The following is a 15475-nucleotide window of genomic DNA, read 5'->3' on the forward strand; positions in this document are numbered from 1 at the left end:
TCCTCCACTCCCAAAGCCCCCACCTCTGAATACCCTCACATCAGGAATTAAGTTTCAACATATGAATGAGGGTGGCGGGGCACAAACGTTCCCTCTACAGGAGGGGCCCATGAGTTTATATGCATCAAATTGAAACTAAGAGTCTGCAGTGTCCTGCCACAGTTTTAGGCCCTAGAAGGGAGGATTGTATAGTAATTAATAATAAATCTCTGCACTTTGGGAGGCCGAAGTGGGTGGATCACTTGAGGTCAGGAGTTCAAGACCACTCAGGCCAATATGGTGAAAACTCATCTCTACTAAAAATATAAAAAAATAGCCAGGCATGGTGGCAGGCACCTGTAATCCCTGCTACTTGGGAGGCTGAGGCAGGAGAATCAACTGAACCCGGGAGGCAGAGGTTGCAGTGAGCCAAGATCGCACCATTGCACTCCAGCCTGAGCAACAGAGTGAGACTCTGTCTTACAAAAAAAATACATATGTATACACACACACACGCACACACATATATGTGTACATAGATATACATATAGATATATATACACATATATACATATACATATATATACAAATATATACATGTACACATATATATACATACACACACACACACACAAACACACCCCTACATCTACCAGGTGCTGTGGCTCATGCCTGTAATCCCAGCACTTGGGGAGGCCGAGGAGGGTGGAGCACTTGAGGTCAGCACTTTGACACCAGCCTGGCCAACATGGTGAAATCCAGTCTCTACTAAAAACAAAAAAATTAGCTGGGCATGGTGGTGCATGCCTGTAATCCTAGCTAGTCGGGAGGCTGAGGCAGGAGAACTGCTTGAACCTGGGAGGCAGAGGCTGTAGTGAGCTGAGATCATGCCACTGCACTCCAGCCTGGGCAACAGAGAAAAGACACCATCTCAAATAATAATAATGATAATAATAAAATAATCTCCTTGAGTTCACGTCTTAACGATACCAGCCAGTGGGCGTGTCTTTGTGGACTTTCCCCAAATGCATCGTCAGGAAAACAGGAATCCTACTCAGGAGTTGTTATGAGACTTAACTGAGTACTTATGCACTGGACACATGTGTGGTACTCAGTAAATATAAGCATGTAAAAGCATATAGCATAAGCAAGGCAAGCCCCTGCTCTCCATAGGTCCAAGCCCTCTGAAGGAGACTGATGTGGATCACAATGTCACACAAATGATATTAATATAATCACCAAGGTCAAGGTGCTCTGAAAAAAAGCAGCATGGCTCTGGGAGCATGGTTTTGGATGGAAAGGTGTTTGTCTAGTTGAATCCCTTCTTTGACACTTAGAGAGAAAGAGGCATAAAATCTAGAAGATCCTGGTGCAGGGGCACGCACAGAGGGAGAGGCAGGATGAGAACTCCAGTGTCTCACTTCCAAATTTCACGCTCTTCCAACTGCATGATTTCTCACATAAATCACCGACTCTGTTCATGTTGCCCTGAAGCCACTGCGGGTCAACAGTCTGCAAAGTTTCCAAATTTTAAGGTGTCACAGAAATCATCCACCAAATGCGTGCAACCCTCCAACCCCCACCTACCTCCTCCTTAAAGCCTCTGGGGAGTCATGCTTCTGTTTTAGTATCTCCTAGATACGTAAGGCGCAGTGGCTCATGCCTGTAATCCCAGCACTTTGGGAGGCCGAGGCAGGCAGATCACCTGAGGTCAGGAGTTCAAGACCAGCCTGGCCAACATGATGAAACCCTGTCTCTACTAATAATACAAAAACAATTACCCGGACATGGTGGTGGGCACCTGTAATCCTAGTTACTCAGGAGGCTGAGGCAAGAGAAGCGCTTGATGCTGTGACGCGGAGGTTGCAGTGAGCCAAGACAGCGTCACTGCACTCCAGCCTGGAAGACAGAGTGAGAATCCATCTCCAGGAAAAAAAAACAAAAAAACAAAAAAACCCTAAGATTCATGGCTTCAGCTGCTGGGAGTGTGGTCAGTGTTAAGTTAGAGTTCACATGTCCCGTCTCCCAGTCCAGGAGCACCCCCACGCAAAAAAAAAGCCTTTCTGCAAGTATTCACTTGGAGGACTGCCATAATAAAGTCCTGCAGACAGGGAGTTTAAACAGACATTTATCATCTCAGTTCTGGAGGCTGGAAGTCCACGATCAAGGCACTGGCAGGTTTGGTTCCTTCTGAGGACTGTGAAGCGGGATCTGTTTCATAGCTCTCCCCTAGCAGTCAGCGGTTTGTTAGCAATCTTTGGCACTCTTTGTAGAAGCATTACCTGGATCTGTGCTTTTATTTTCACATTATTACATTATCTCCATGTGCATGTTTGTGTCCAAATTTTCCCTTTTTACAAAGAAACCAGTCATACTTCACTCGGGGCCCACCCTACTCCAGGATGACCTCAGCTTAACTAATTATATCTACCAGAACCCTATTTCCAAATAAGGACACAGTCTGAGGCACTGAGGGCTAGGACTTCACCATGGGAATGTGGGGGAGGCATGACTCAATCCCTAATGCTTGCATCAAGAAAAATACTAGTTGAGGTGTTTGCTGCCAGCGAAGAACATAACAAGCAGGGTGCATGGGCGGCCACTACCCCCACTCACAGCCAAAGCAGCACACACCTGCGGCCAGCATCCTCTCCTGCCTGGACTCAGTCTGAGAATCATATTCCAAGGTAGGCGACCAGTACCTCCATTCACAGCCAGGGAGCATACACCTGCAGCCAGCATCCTCCCCTGCCTGGACTCAGCCTGAGAATCATATCCCAAGGTAAGGCTTCGGGCAGCAAATTCCCACTACATGAGAGATGAAAACTTTCTTATCTTCCATCGTGGGGAAAAAGAGATGAATTCCAAACAGGGAAATTAGGAAGGCTTCCAGAGGGGGCATCTGGGGAGTGTATCACTTTGCTGGGGCTTGGGAGTGGATCTGTTTTGTCACCCTTCAGGAAGATGGAAGCCTGAGATCAAGAAATCTGAAGGGTTGGGTACTTCTGAGTCCTCTCTCCTTGGCTTCTAGATGCTGTCTTCTCCCGGTGTCTTTCGTTGTGTTGGACAGCATCTCCCTCTGGCTGGAGTGGAGTGGTATGTTCATAGCTTACTGCAGCCTTGACCTCCTAGGCTTAGCCTTCTCAACAGCCATGACCGCAGGTGTGCACCACCACATCCAGCTACTTTTTGCATTTTTTGATAGAGATTTGCTTTCCCCATGTTTTCCAATCTGGTCAAAAACTCCTAGGCTCAAGGAGTCTGCCCACCTCAGCCTCCCAAAATGCTGGGATTACAGACAAGAGCCACCGCGCCTGGCCTGCCCCGTGTCTTCACATGGGCTTCCCTCTACGTGTGTCTGTGCCCTAATCCTCTCTTCTTGTAAAAACACCAGTTAGGCCGGGCGCAGCAGCTCACATCTGGAATCCTAGCACTTTGGAAGGCCGAGGCGGGCAATCACCTGAGGTCCGGAGTTCCAGACCAGCTGGGGCCGTCTCTACTAAAAATACAAAAACTAGTTAGGTGTGGTGGCATGCACCTATAATCCCAGCTACTTGTGAGGCTGAGGCAGGAGAATCATTTGAATCTAGGAGGTGGAGGGTGCAGTGAGCTGAGATTGTGCCATAGCACTCTAGCCTGGGCAACAAGAGCAAAACCCTGTCTCAAAAAAAAAAAAAAAAAAAAAAAAAAAAAAAAAAAAAAAAGAGCACCACCAGTCATATGGAGTCATATGGGATTAAGACTCACCCCAGTGAACTTATTTTCATCTGATTACCTCTGAAAGATGCTGTCTTCAAAAGCACTCACATTCTGAGGTACTGAGGGTAAGGACTCCAAGACAGAAGTCTTTTCAAGGGGACACATTTCACATCTTAGCCCAAGATAGGGAGAGAGACCATACCATGGTCTGAATGCCCCTGCCTGCCTTCCCCCTACCCACTCCCACCCCCATCTCTACATTCTGCTTCTCTTGATTTTTCTCTCTCAGAGGCTTTTAGCGAGTAGGTTCCCCATATTTCCTGCCCTGAGGACAAAGTGAAAAATATATGATGCCCTGAAATAAAACGAGCTCCTAAACACCTGTCCCCAAGTGATGGAGAAGCCTCTGCTGGGAGCAGGCATCAAAGTCGAGGGGAAGCTTTGTATTCCGCTGGCCTGACTTACAAGGTAAAGTGGCATGCAGATTTCTTATTTAATAAATTCCCACAGAAAATTAGTTTTTCACAGTGGGAAGAATTTCAAGGCTTGCCGAGATGAGCGGGCAGGATCTAATCACTGTTGAGGCTTTGTGCATACACCAGGCATTGCCGATCTCCGAATGATCCAATTACTCTGCGGAGGCCCATTCGCCTTACCTGCATACTAATCACGACACAGGGGAGCAGGGAACATGCTGGCCTTTTCGGGAAGCTCCAGACGCACATGGCTCCCTCGCTGACCTTCTGCCAATTACATTCATCTCCATTCTATTAGCTCATCTTTTGCCCGAAGGTGACATATGCCCAGCTTAGAGGAAAACGTGCCTCCACCAGCTTCCCTCAGCAAAGAGAGAGGAAGCCAGCTCCAGTGAGTACGTGCAGGGCTTACACCAACCAAGGCCCCCGCATCTGCTTTCCTACGGTCCCTCGCAATGAGGACTGGTCAATTCAGGGGGATGCATCCTTCCCGGGGCACAGAGAAACATCTAAGTCGGCGTAGATCTGATAGGTAGTGTTTTTGGAGTGGGAGGAGAAGGGACAAAGAGGTGAAATGGGGTCACACATCTAAGGCTAAGCATAAATTTTACTACTACAGGTGCTCCCAAACAGATAGACTTTTTTCAGCCTCTGAGTTATCGTAGGTCTAATGGGGTCAAACCACTCCCATGGCTGCAATAGACAGTGTTTATGCCTGGCTGGCCCCTACCTGCCTCCTTTCTGTCCACTTGTCATCCTCTTCCTTCTGTCCAAGTGAGCTCGGGCTGTTTTATGGACCAGATGAGAAAGAGGAGCACATGGCAACTGCACCCAATAAATGCCCCCTTTTGCAAATGGGGATCTGCCCAGCTGCTCTGCATCATGTTGCTGAGTGATAGGAAGCATCAAGAAGAACAGGGGTAGTCAGGCATGACTTCTCAGAGGATAGGGTGATACTGGACCACGCACAGCAGGGAGGGCAGGAGGGAGGGTGATGAGGCAGTGGTGAAATATGTCGGAGCAACAAGGTAGAGAGGAGAATATTATGGCAGGTGTTGGTTTAGGAGACTGTCTTCTGAAACACTGCGTGGGTTTACATTTTCGAGTAGGGAATATATTTCCCATACACACATGCATACATACATACAAACACACACACACACACACCCTCTGACACAAGCAGTAAGACAGCTCAGGAAAGTCCAAGGAAAGGCTAGGAGCCCAACCATGGGCGACCTGAAAGGGATACACATGTTTGTTGAGGGTTGGGGAGTTTAGAATGACTGACCCGAGATAAGAATTGTAGTAGAGACAAGGGCAAGGTTAGCATATGGTCCCTTCAACACACGTTAAGTGTCCATGTGGGCAGAGCCTGGAGGTGAGCAGCAGATCCTGGGGGTCTCTCTGTGACTGATACACATTTAGTTCAGTGTTTAAAGAAGGAGGGTGGATGGAATGAGAGACTGATGAAGTCTATTTGTTCTCCATGATTAAATTAGGCCGGGCATGGTGGCTCATGCCTGTAACCCCAGCACTTTGGGAGGCCGAGATGTACAGATCACTTGAGGTCAGGAGTTTGAGACCAGCCTGGCTAACATGGTGAAATCCTGTCTCTACTAAAAATAAAAACATTAGCTGGCCATGGTGGCAGCCACCTGCAATCCCAGCTACTCATGAGGCTAAGGCGGGAGAATTGCTTGATCATGGGAGGCAGAGGCTGCAGTGAGCCAAGATGGTGTCACTACACTCCAGTCTGGGTGTCAGAGCAAGACTTCATCTCAAAAATAAAAATAAAAATAAATTAATTAAATTAAATGAAGGAACATCTCTTCAAAGAAAGGCAGCAGAGCATTTCTCTGTCGGAAAACAGTGGGTGAGAGTCACCCAAATTTGGGTTCAAATTCTAGCTCTGTTATTTGTCAACTGTGGCTCTTAGGTTAGGGTGCAGAATCTCTCTAAACCTCAGTTTACTCATCTGTAAAATGGGAACATGAATTCATACTTAAGGGGTGTGTTGTAAAGGTGAGAGAGGGCGGTAAATAAACTTTCTGGAATACTTTCTGACTCATGGCAGGTGAACAATAATGGGTAATTGACAGTACTTAGAGCTTACAGTTCAAAAGAGGGAATATGATTCATTCATTCAGCAAGCATGGATCGAACCCCATCCATGTTATCGGCACTATGACATGAATAACGGAATAACAACGGGAGGTTACAGGTAGGATCAGGAGGACTAGGGGCTATGAGAGTTGAGAGGTAGGATAAGTCCCTTCTAGGTGGAGAACCAAAGAAGACTCCCAAAAGGAGTCTGAAGATCAAGAATGCTTGGGCATGGGCAGATTGAAGGAAGGAAGTTTCAGTAGAGACGAGACCATAAGTGAAAGCATTAGGTGGAAATGCTGAGGCTGTGAAGAAAAGATAGAGAAAACCTCAATCTGGGTAATGTGTGAAACATCACTGCCCCCCCCAAAAATTCTGTAGTGATGAAAACATTCTATAACCTTGTTCTCCAATGTGGTAATCCAACCAGTTTTTGCAGTGATGGAAATTTCCTGTATCCTTACTCTCCAATATGGCAGCCTCGCACTCCATGAGGCCTCTGACTGCTTGAAATGGGGCTGTTATGGCTGAGGGACTGAATTTCCAATTTTAACCAATTTCACTTTAGGTGTAACGGCCACAGGCAGTGAGTGGCTACCATACTGGCTAGCCAAGATATGAAGGGAAATTATAGGCAAATCTTCTGAACACATGAGCTGAGACTGTGGAGCACCTTGAGCTTAAGCTAGGAGTTGTATTTCATCCTCACACTCTAAGACATCATCACTCAGCTCTGGGAAGGCATCGCCAGCTGCAGGGTACAAGGTGAATTATAATAGGCAACCCCAACGGTAAGGGGATCAGATTACCAGAGCATAACATTGTTTCAAAGAGGAACAATTAGGACCTGCCTAAAACAAAGACCGTGAGAACTGGGGAGGAAGAGATGGATATAAGAAGTACCCGCTACATACAGCCCTTAGGGAATGGTAAGTTGAGAGGGTCCAAGGAGATGAACGCAACTGGGCTGCTGCTGAGACGCCAGACTTAATCAACACATGTCTCAGTTTCTCCTGACACCAGTCACAGCACAGAGTGAAGAAGGGCTGGTGCTGTGCAATAATGGAGAGCAGGCAGGTATCTCTACAACCAAAGGCAGTGATTGCAGACTGAAAGGACGGTGCCTCTCTGCTTCTCACATGCCACCTCTGAGATAGAGGCACCCCACTGTCAGTCTCTCCCACGGGAAAGATTTGTTCTATTAATTTCCCCAGGTAATCAGAACTATGTAGACTCGGCTTTTTGGAAGAGGAGCTCAGGGGCTGGGAGGGAGCTCCTGTAGCTTCCTGGATGTCTTGATGGTGGTTGTGAATTCTTCTAGGGAAAGGAGGCTAATTTGACATTCCTGGCACCACCCCCTCCTCTCATGTCCTTCTCGAAGCTGGCCGCCAGGTCCCCAAGAATCCCGCATGACTTGCTGGAGAGCTGCGATCTGTTTTTGTCCTATTAGCTCCTGTAAAGGACAGAAACAGATTGCTGGGCTGGAGGGATGGCCTGGGAAGAATACGGATGAGGAACTGGCTGCATGAGGCGGGAGCAGGAAGGTTGCGATGAACGGGTCCAGACAAAGGTCTCCTGCTGGATTTCTACTCTGAGGCAAAAGGGCTAAAAAGGAAATAGAATCTTCTTTTCTTTACTCATGTCTACTGAAGTAAATCTTGCAGAAATAACAGTTGTTTGGGGAATTTTCTCTTTCTTTTTTTTTCCCCCTTCCTTTTGGCAAGTACAATTCTCTCTGCTAGCAAAACACATGCTATTCTCTCCTCTACTATTTTCATTCATGAATCAATGAGTAATATGCTAAGCATCTAACATGTGCCTATCATTGTGTCAGAAACTGAGTATGCCACAATGAAAAAGCAAGACAGGATTCCCCCACATCGGCCCCACTCATGACATCTGGAGTGCAATGAGAAAGCTTAGATATTAATCAATCAATTAATAGTAATCAATTATATGATTAATCAATAATCAATAAACCACCCAAAGGTGCAATTATAAGCATAGACAACATTCTTGAAGAAACTCTGTTTTGTTTTGTTTTTGAGACAGAGTCTTGCTCTGTCACCAAGGCTGGAGTGTAGTGGCATAATCTCAGCTCACTGCAACCTCCAGCTCCTGGGTTCAAACGATCCTCCCATCTCAGCCTCCCCATCCCAGTAGCTGGGACTACAGGTTAGCACCACCATACCTGACTCATTTTTGTATTTTTTTAGAGACAAGGTTTCACCATGTTGTCCAGACTAGTCTCGAACTCCTATGCTCATGTGATCCACCTGCCTCAGTCTCCCAAAGTGCTGGGATTACAGGCGTGAGCCACCATGCCAGACCATCAAAGAAACTGTTGCCATGCTTTCAGTATGCCCATTCAGGTTCATCTGTGGATTGATCAGGTCAGCTGGAATCTTCTATGGCCCCCGGCAGCCATGTTTTAAACCAGAGTCTCCAGCTTTGATAATGCAACACCCACTAGGGACGGTTTATGAACCCAACCAGGTACCCAACATCAGAATCTTACCCAACTTGGCTACTTCCTCCTTGCTGCTCAAAATCCAACTCTTTCAGTTTGCTCTGTGAAACCCATGGAATTCACACAGACTGGCCCCGCTCTTCCTAGTTAGTCAAGCAGAGAACTCAGCTTGATTTCAAACGCTACTTTGGTAATCTTCATTTTAACTTCCTTTTAACTGTGCCCTGTTCATCATTCAGTCTCAGCTTGTCACCGCCTCAGACAGACTTCCCTGACTCAATGGACCAGGTCAGTTTCCCCTATGATGGGCAGTTTCCACATGACAGGCTCTTCTCTGTAGCTCCCAACACGTTTGTGTTTATTTGTGTGATCCTTTGAGATCTCTTCTCTTCCCCCTTAGACTAAGGATAAGATTATGTTTGTATTTCTCATCAGCATATATCAACACCTGAACAGTGTCTTGTATCCTGCTACAGTGGATAGTCAGTAGTTTATTTATTTTATTTTTTTTACTTTTTATTTTTTTGGAGACAGGGTCTTGCTCTGTTTCCCACGCTGGAGTGCAGTGGGGCAACTGCTGAGAAGGGCTTGTGATCTGGAATAACAGAGGGGAGGCAGGTATCTCTGAAGCTAAAAGCAGTAAGACTCACTGCAAACCAAGGCTCACTGCAGTCTTAGTCTCCTGGGCTCAAGCGATCCTCTCACCTCAACCTCCCAAGTAGCTGGGACCACAGGCAAACGACACCACACCCAGCTACATTTTTCTTTTAAATAGAAATGGAGACTCACTATGTTGCCCAGGCTGGTCTCAAACTCCTGGCCTCAAGCAATGTTCCCTTCTCAGCCCCCCAAAGTGCTGGGATTATAGGTATGAGCCACTGTGCTCAACCAGTAGCTATTTTGTTATATGAATTAATGAGACGGAAGCTATAGCATTGTACAGCATGATGGTTAAACTTGCCCGTGAAGTCAAATGGCTTGAGATCAAATTCTGGACCTGCCACTCATTCCCCGGGTAATTTTGGACAACCTCCCTGGGCCTTGATTTATTCATCTGCAAAATAGATTTGACAATAGAATCTATGCTCATTGTGGAGAAGATTAACTACGATTTTACATGTAGATGACCAAAAACAAAAACACCTGCTACTGTTGGTTCTTATTATCATCATTACTCCTCCCTAAAGGTCAAAGAGGACAGTGGATTATTCTCTAGGCCAGGATGAATCAGAGGTCTGATACGTTCTATGTCTAAGCAAGAGGCCCTCCAGATCTTCCAGGTCATCTCCTCCCTGCTTCCCAGGTAGCAGAGTCAGGATCTTGCTCTATGATACCCTGACATGGTTTGGCTGTGTCCCCACCCAAATCTCACCTTGAATTGTAGTTCTCATAAACCCCATGTGTCATGGAAGGGACCTGGCAGGAGGTAATTTAATCATGGGGGCAGTTACCCTCACGCTGTTCTCGTGATAGCGAGTGAGTTCTCACAAGAACTGATGGTTTTATAAGGATTTTTCCTGCTTTTGCTCGGCACTTCTCCTTCCTGCTATCATGTGAAGTAGGACATGTTTGCTTCCCCTTCCACTGTGAGTCAAGTAAACCTCTTTCCTTATAAATTACCCAGTTTCAGGTATGTCTTTATTAGCAGCATGAGAGTAAACCAATACATACCCAGAAGTCATTACCTAAACTCTTGGTCTTCCAGGGGACTATGAAAAATTATTTGGAGTTACAAAGCTCAAACATGTAGCATTTCAGAGTGAAACTATTCTGCTCAAAAACAAAAAAAAAAGAGAGAAGTTAAACGAATTGCAATAGAAGGTATGATTTATTGGCTGTCTTGAGAGATGCTCTTACATATGGCTATGATCAGACTAAAAAACAAAACGCTGGGGAGACACCAGTCAGGTCTTTCAAACTGAACAGTCTCTGGAGAAGCTTGCAGGGAGGATGAAAAGGTTTGTTCACCTTATCCCAGCTAAGACAGGCCCACCCTGAGAGGCCTTGGTTTCCCAGGTGCTGAACCACATCCTGCTAACACAGAGTTTCTCTTTTATATTAAGGGCAGCAAACCCCGGGGGTCTCACTGTATATTTTCCCATGTGATCTTGCAGATTCGAAGCCGATTTTCGAAAATAACACTGATCCTCCTCACATGTTTCCCATGAGGTAGCGATGATAGGAATATGAAATACTGAAGATTAAGTATCTAAGATCCTTTAAGGAGGGGGGATAAAGATGCAGAGAAAAGAAAGCAGAGTGGAATGCCTTTTCTGTTTAAAAGGGAATGGGTAGATTTTTAGTGGGTGGGTGAAGAGCCTTATGATCTGAAAAAAAAGCGGGGGTAATGTAGCTTTCAAAGGATTGTTGGAGAGACAAAGGTGAGAGATTTTGGCAGCTGCTCTAAAGCAGAAGAAAATGGGAATGAATACTTGATGTTTTGGAACTGCAGTGACACTGCTGACGCTTCACCAGATCTCCGTTACTCGCAAGAACACTGGACTGACACAGCTCATATCTCCTCTTCTCCAAATGGAAACCCTCTCCCCTGCAGGGCTATGCCTATTCTCCCCAACCCTGCAGGCAAACCTCAGCTAATGACATGGGGATATGTCCTAGTCCACTCTATGTTCCTATAATATAAAGAAATGCCTGAGGCTGGGTAATTTATAAAGAAAAGCATTTTATTTGTCTCATGGTTCTGCAAGTTGTACAAGAAGCATGGCACCAGCAACTGCTTCTGGTGAGAGTCTCACGCTGCTTTCACTCATGGTGGAAGGCAAAAGAGAGCCCACATGTGCAGAGATGCCATGGCAAGAGAGGAAGCAAGAGAGAGAGAGAGCAGCGAGGTGCCAGGCTTTTTTTTTTTTTTTTTTTTTTAGCAATCAGTTCTCAAGGGGACTTACAGAGTGGGAACTCACTACCCTCCCACCTCACAGGGTGGGGATTAATACATTCATGAAAGACCCTTGCCCAGGATCCAAACACCCCCCATGAAGCTCCACCTCCAACATTAGGATCAACATTCAGCATGAGGGTTGGGACGACAAACATCTAAACTATAGCAAGATACAAGCAGCTTGTCTCCCTGCCCCTAGATGAGACCAGCTGTGAGGGCCATTCATGCTCCAGAGCCTTTCCTGACATCCATCCAGGATCAAATTCCAGCCTCTCCCTTACACTAATTTAGTTGCCTTCTCCTGACGGCACTTCCCCGATAAATCTCCTAAGGAAAATTCCCTCTCAGGCTCTGCATCTAAAGTATCCAACCTAAGACAGAACATTTTACACCAAGTTTGTCCTACTTCTTCCCTTCACGTCCCTCTTTCCTGGAAAGTTCAGGAATATAAACTTCATTCTTCCATTCTTTTTGATTTAGAAATGTGCCTCTTGGGAGCGTGATAATATTTTGTGATTGGCCTTAAGGTTCAGCAAAACAGTTACATTGCTTTCTGTTTATAATACAAAGAACAGCAACAGTATAAGGTATTAAATGTCTGCTCTAGGCACTGTCGTAGGTGATTGACATGGCATGTCAATAAAACCCCTGCGAGATGCCCTTTTGATCCTGTGTTATAAATGAGCAGACTGAGTCTACAAGAGTTAAACTGACTTACCCATAGTTACACTGCACGTTAGTGGCAAAAATGTAAACCAGCTTTTGTAATTCTGATACCTCTTTTGTATGCCCTGGGCCACATCAGCCCCTTCTCCAGCTCAGTAAGAATAAAGATCAGGCTGCCAAGTTATCATTTCAGAATGAAAACAGAGTCCTCTGGCACTGATATTTCAATCACGTACGTTTTCTTCTTCAGTCAATGACACAGAGTTTGGCATTCACTAGAGAGTCCAGCTATGAGTTGACCAAGATCCAGCTCCTACTTCCAGAAGCTCCTCTTAGAAATCTAATATCTGAGACAGATAATGTAATGGGCATGTGAGTCATCCATTTCCTGGGATTCTCTACAAGATCTAAGCTTGTATTAAGTTAGAAAGACAGGCACCTGGACCACATTATTTTATCTTCCCCCATGAAACTGCCTCAACTAAGTTAAGACTTAACACTATGACCTCAGCATTTACAGCAGGCAAGGGCGTGAAATGTTGATATGGACAATCTTATGGTTGAAGACATGGCTTTTCTGTTATAAAAATACCCCTTAAATGTGGATTTAAGTGATTCACTCTCTCTCAGAGTTCAGTACTTGTGTAATACCCCCTTCTGTAGATTTTTTTTTTTTTTTTTTTTGATGGAGTCTCGCTCTGTCACCCACGCTGGAGTGCAGTGGCAGGATCTCTGCCTACTGTAAGCTCTGCCTCCCGGGTTCACGTCATTCTCCTGCCTTAGCCTCTCAAGTAGCTGGCACTACAGGCACCTGCCACCGCGCCTGGCTAATTTTTTTGTATTTTTAGTAGAGACGGGGTTTCACCGTGTTAGCCAGGATGGTCTCCATCTCCTGACCTTGTGATCTGCCCGTCTCGGCCTCCCAAAGTGCTGGGATTACAGGCGTGAGCCACGGCGCCTGGCGGTATAGATGAATTTCTTGTTTCTTCTTCTTGCTGTGCAATATAGATAACATCGTCCAATATATTTCTCATTTTCCCTTTGCTTCCGGGGAGTTCAGAGGGAAACTCAGGGCTCTGATGTATATACAACTGTTCTTAATTGTCTACTCCTTTAAAATGTTTTTAGTAACAGGGCATGGTGGCTCATGCCTGTAATCCCAGCACTTTGGGAGGCCAACGCTGGCGGGTTATCTGAGGTCAAGAGTTCGAGACCAGCCAGGCCAACATGGCGAAACCCTACCTCTACTAAAAATAAAAAAAATAAAAAAAATAAAAATTTAGCCAGGCGTAGTGGTACATGCCAGCTACTCAGGAGGCTGAGGCAGGAGAATCACTTGAACCCAGGAGGCAGAGGTTGAAGTGAGCCGAAATTGTGCCACTGCACTCCAGCCTGGGCAACAGAGCAAGATTCCATCTCAAAAAAAAAAAAGTTTTTATATTGTTTTGAATTGTTTTAGTTATGTTTGATTCTACGAGACCACCTCAATTTAAAAAATAAGTAAAGTAAAAGACTAACAGGAAACAGAATGGTGTGAAAGGGGACACCTGGGAAAATGCAGCTTCAGAATTGTGTTCGAATTTGGTGGCACGTTTAAAAAATTATCCCCATGCGTGTCTCTCCCCTCCTCCCTCACCCACACCATGACCTCTCACCAGGCCACCATCATTCCGCAGTGGACGACTGCTACTTCCTCCTAGTGGTGACCCAGTCTTCAGCCTTGATTCCCTCCCCACCTCACCTTCAGTTCTACATTTTGCAACTAAATTAATCCTTAGCATGACAGACTTGGCTCTGAGCGATCTTTTTTTTTTTTTTTAATTGTTCTAAGCACACTTTACTTGTTTATGTTTAATTTTTAATTTTTGTAGGTACATAGCAGGTGCATATATTTATGGGTTACATGAGGTTTTGTTTGTTTGTTTGTTTTTTGAGATGGAGTCTTGCTCTGTCACCCAGGTTGGAGTGCAGTGGCGCAATCTTGGCTCACTGTAACCTCTGCTTCCTGGGTTCAAGCGATTCTCATGTCTCAGCCTCCTTAGCAGCTGGGATTATGGGCACCCACCACCACACCCAGCTAATTTTTTATTTTTAGTGGAGATGGGGTTTCACCATGTTGACCAGGCTGGTCTTGAACTCCTCACCTCAGGTGATCCACCTGCCTCAGCCTCCCAAAGGGCTGGGATTACAGGTGTTAGCCACCGTGCCTGGCCAGATAACATATACGGATACAGGCATGCGATGTGTAACAATCACATCAGGTTAAATGGGGTCTCCATCACCTTAAGCATTTATCCTTTGTGGTACAAACAATCCAGTTAGACTCTTTTACTTATCTTGAAATGTACAATTACGTTGTTTTTGACTATAGTCTCCCTTTTATGCTAGCAATACTAGGTCTTATTCATTCTTTCTATTTTTTGTACCCATTCACCATGTGATCTTAACACCTTCAAAGGCTTCCACATATTTAGTTGTAAAATACGATGCTAAAACCAGAGTGCAAAGTTATGTGTTGGACATTCAAAGCTACGTGAGGGTGTGGAGCATACTTCTGGAGCATCAGCTGAACTCCTTGGTAAGTAATTTAGAACACTAATTGGATGTTAAGGAAATGTGATAAATATAATATAATGATATAATGTGATACAAGGTAAAATGCCAAACTTGCATATACATTTGATATTGACACATGAGATTTTGAAGAGGCTTAACAGCTGGGTTGGGTCACCGAAAGCTTCACATTCCCCAACACCCTATTCCTTGCCAGGGATTTTTTTTGTTTCCTCCTCTTTACCCTTGGGATGATTTCATTGAAAATTGTGACAAGGCCAGCTTTAAGGTAAAGCTCAACTTTATTCAAGGCCTAAAGCCTCTGTTGACATCTGCAACCCCCTCTCATGGCATCTGGGGTGCTGAACCTCATATGCTCAGCTCCAGTGCACTCTCCACAGTGCTCTGACTTGGCCATGATCTCTTACCATTTGGCCTTTGCATATGCTGTTCCTAAAACAGAGCACCATTTTCTCCCCACTACCCCTGGACAGCCTTTGAATGTGCTGCAAGTCTTGACTTAGGAATCTCTTCTGGGAAGCCGTCTTTAGCAGGGTGAATTTGATCTTCCTCAGAGCTTCTATAAGATACTGCCCTGCATTCCACCATTCAGTGTTTCAAAAAAAAAGT

The sequence above is a fragment of the Theropithecus gelada genome, chromosome 20 (assembly GCF_003255815.1).
Source record: "Theropithecus gelada isolate Dixy chromosome 20, Tgel_1.0, whole genome shotgun sequence".
NCBI lineage: Eukaryota > Metazoa > Chordata > Mammalia > Primates > Cercopithecidae > Theropithecus > Theropithecus gelada.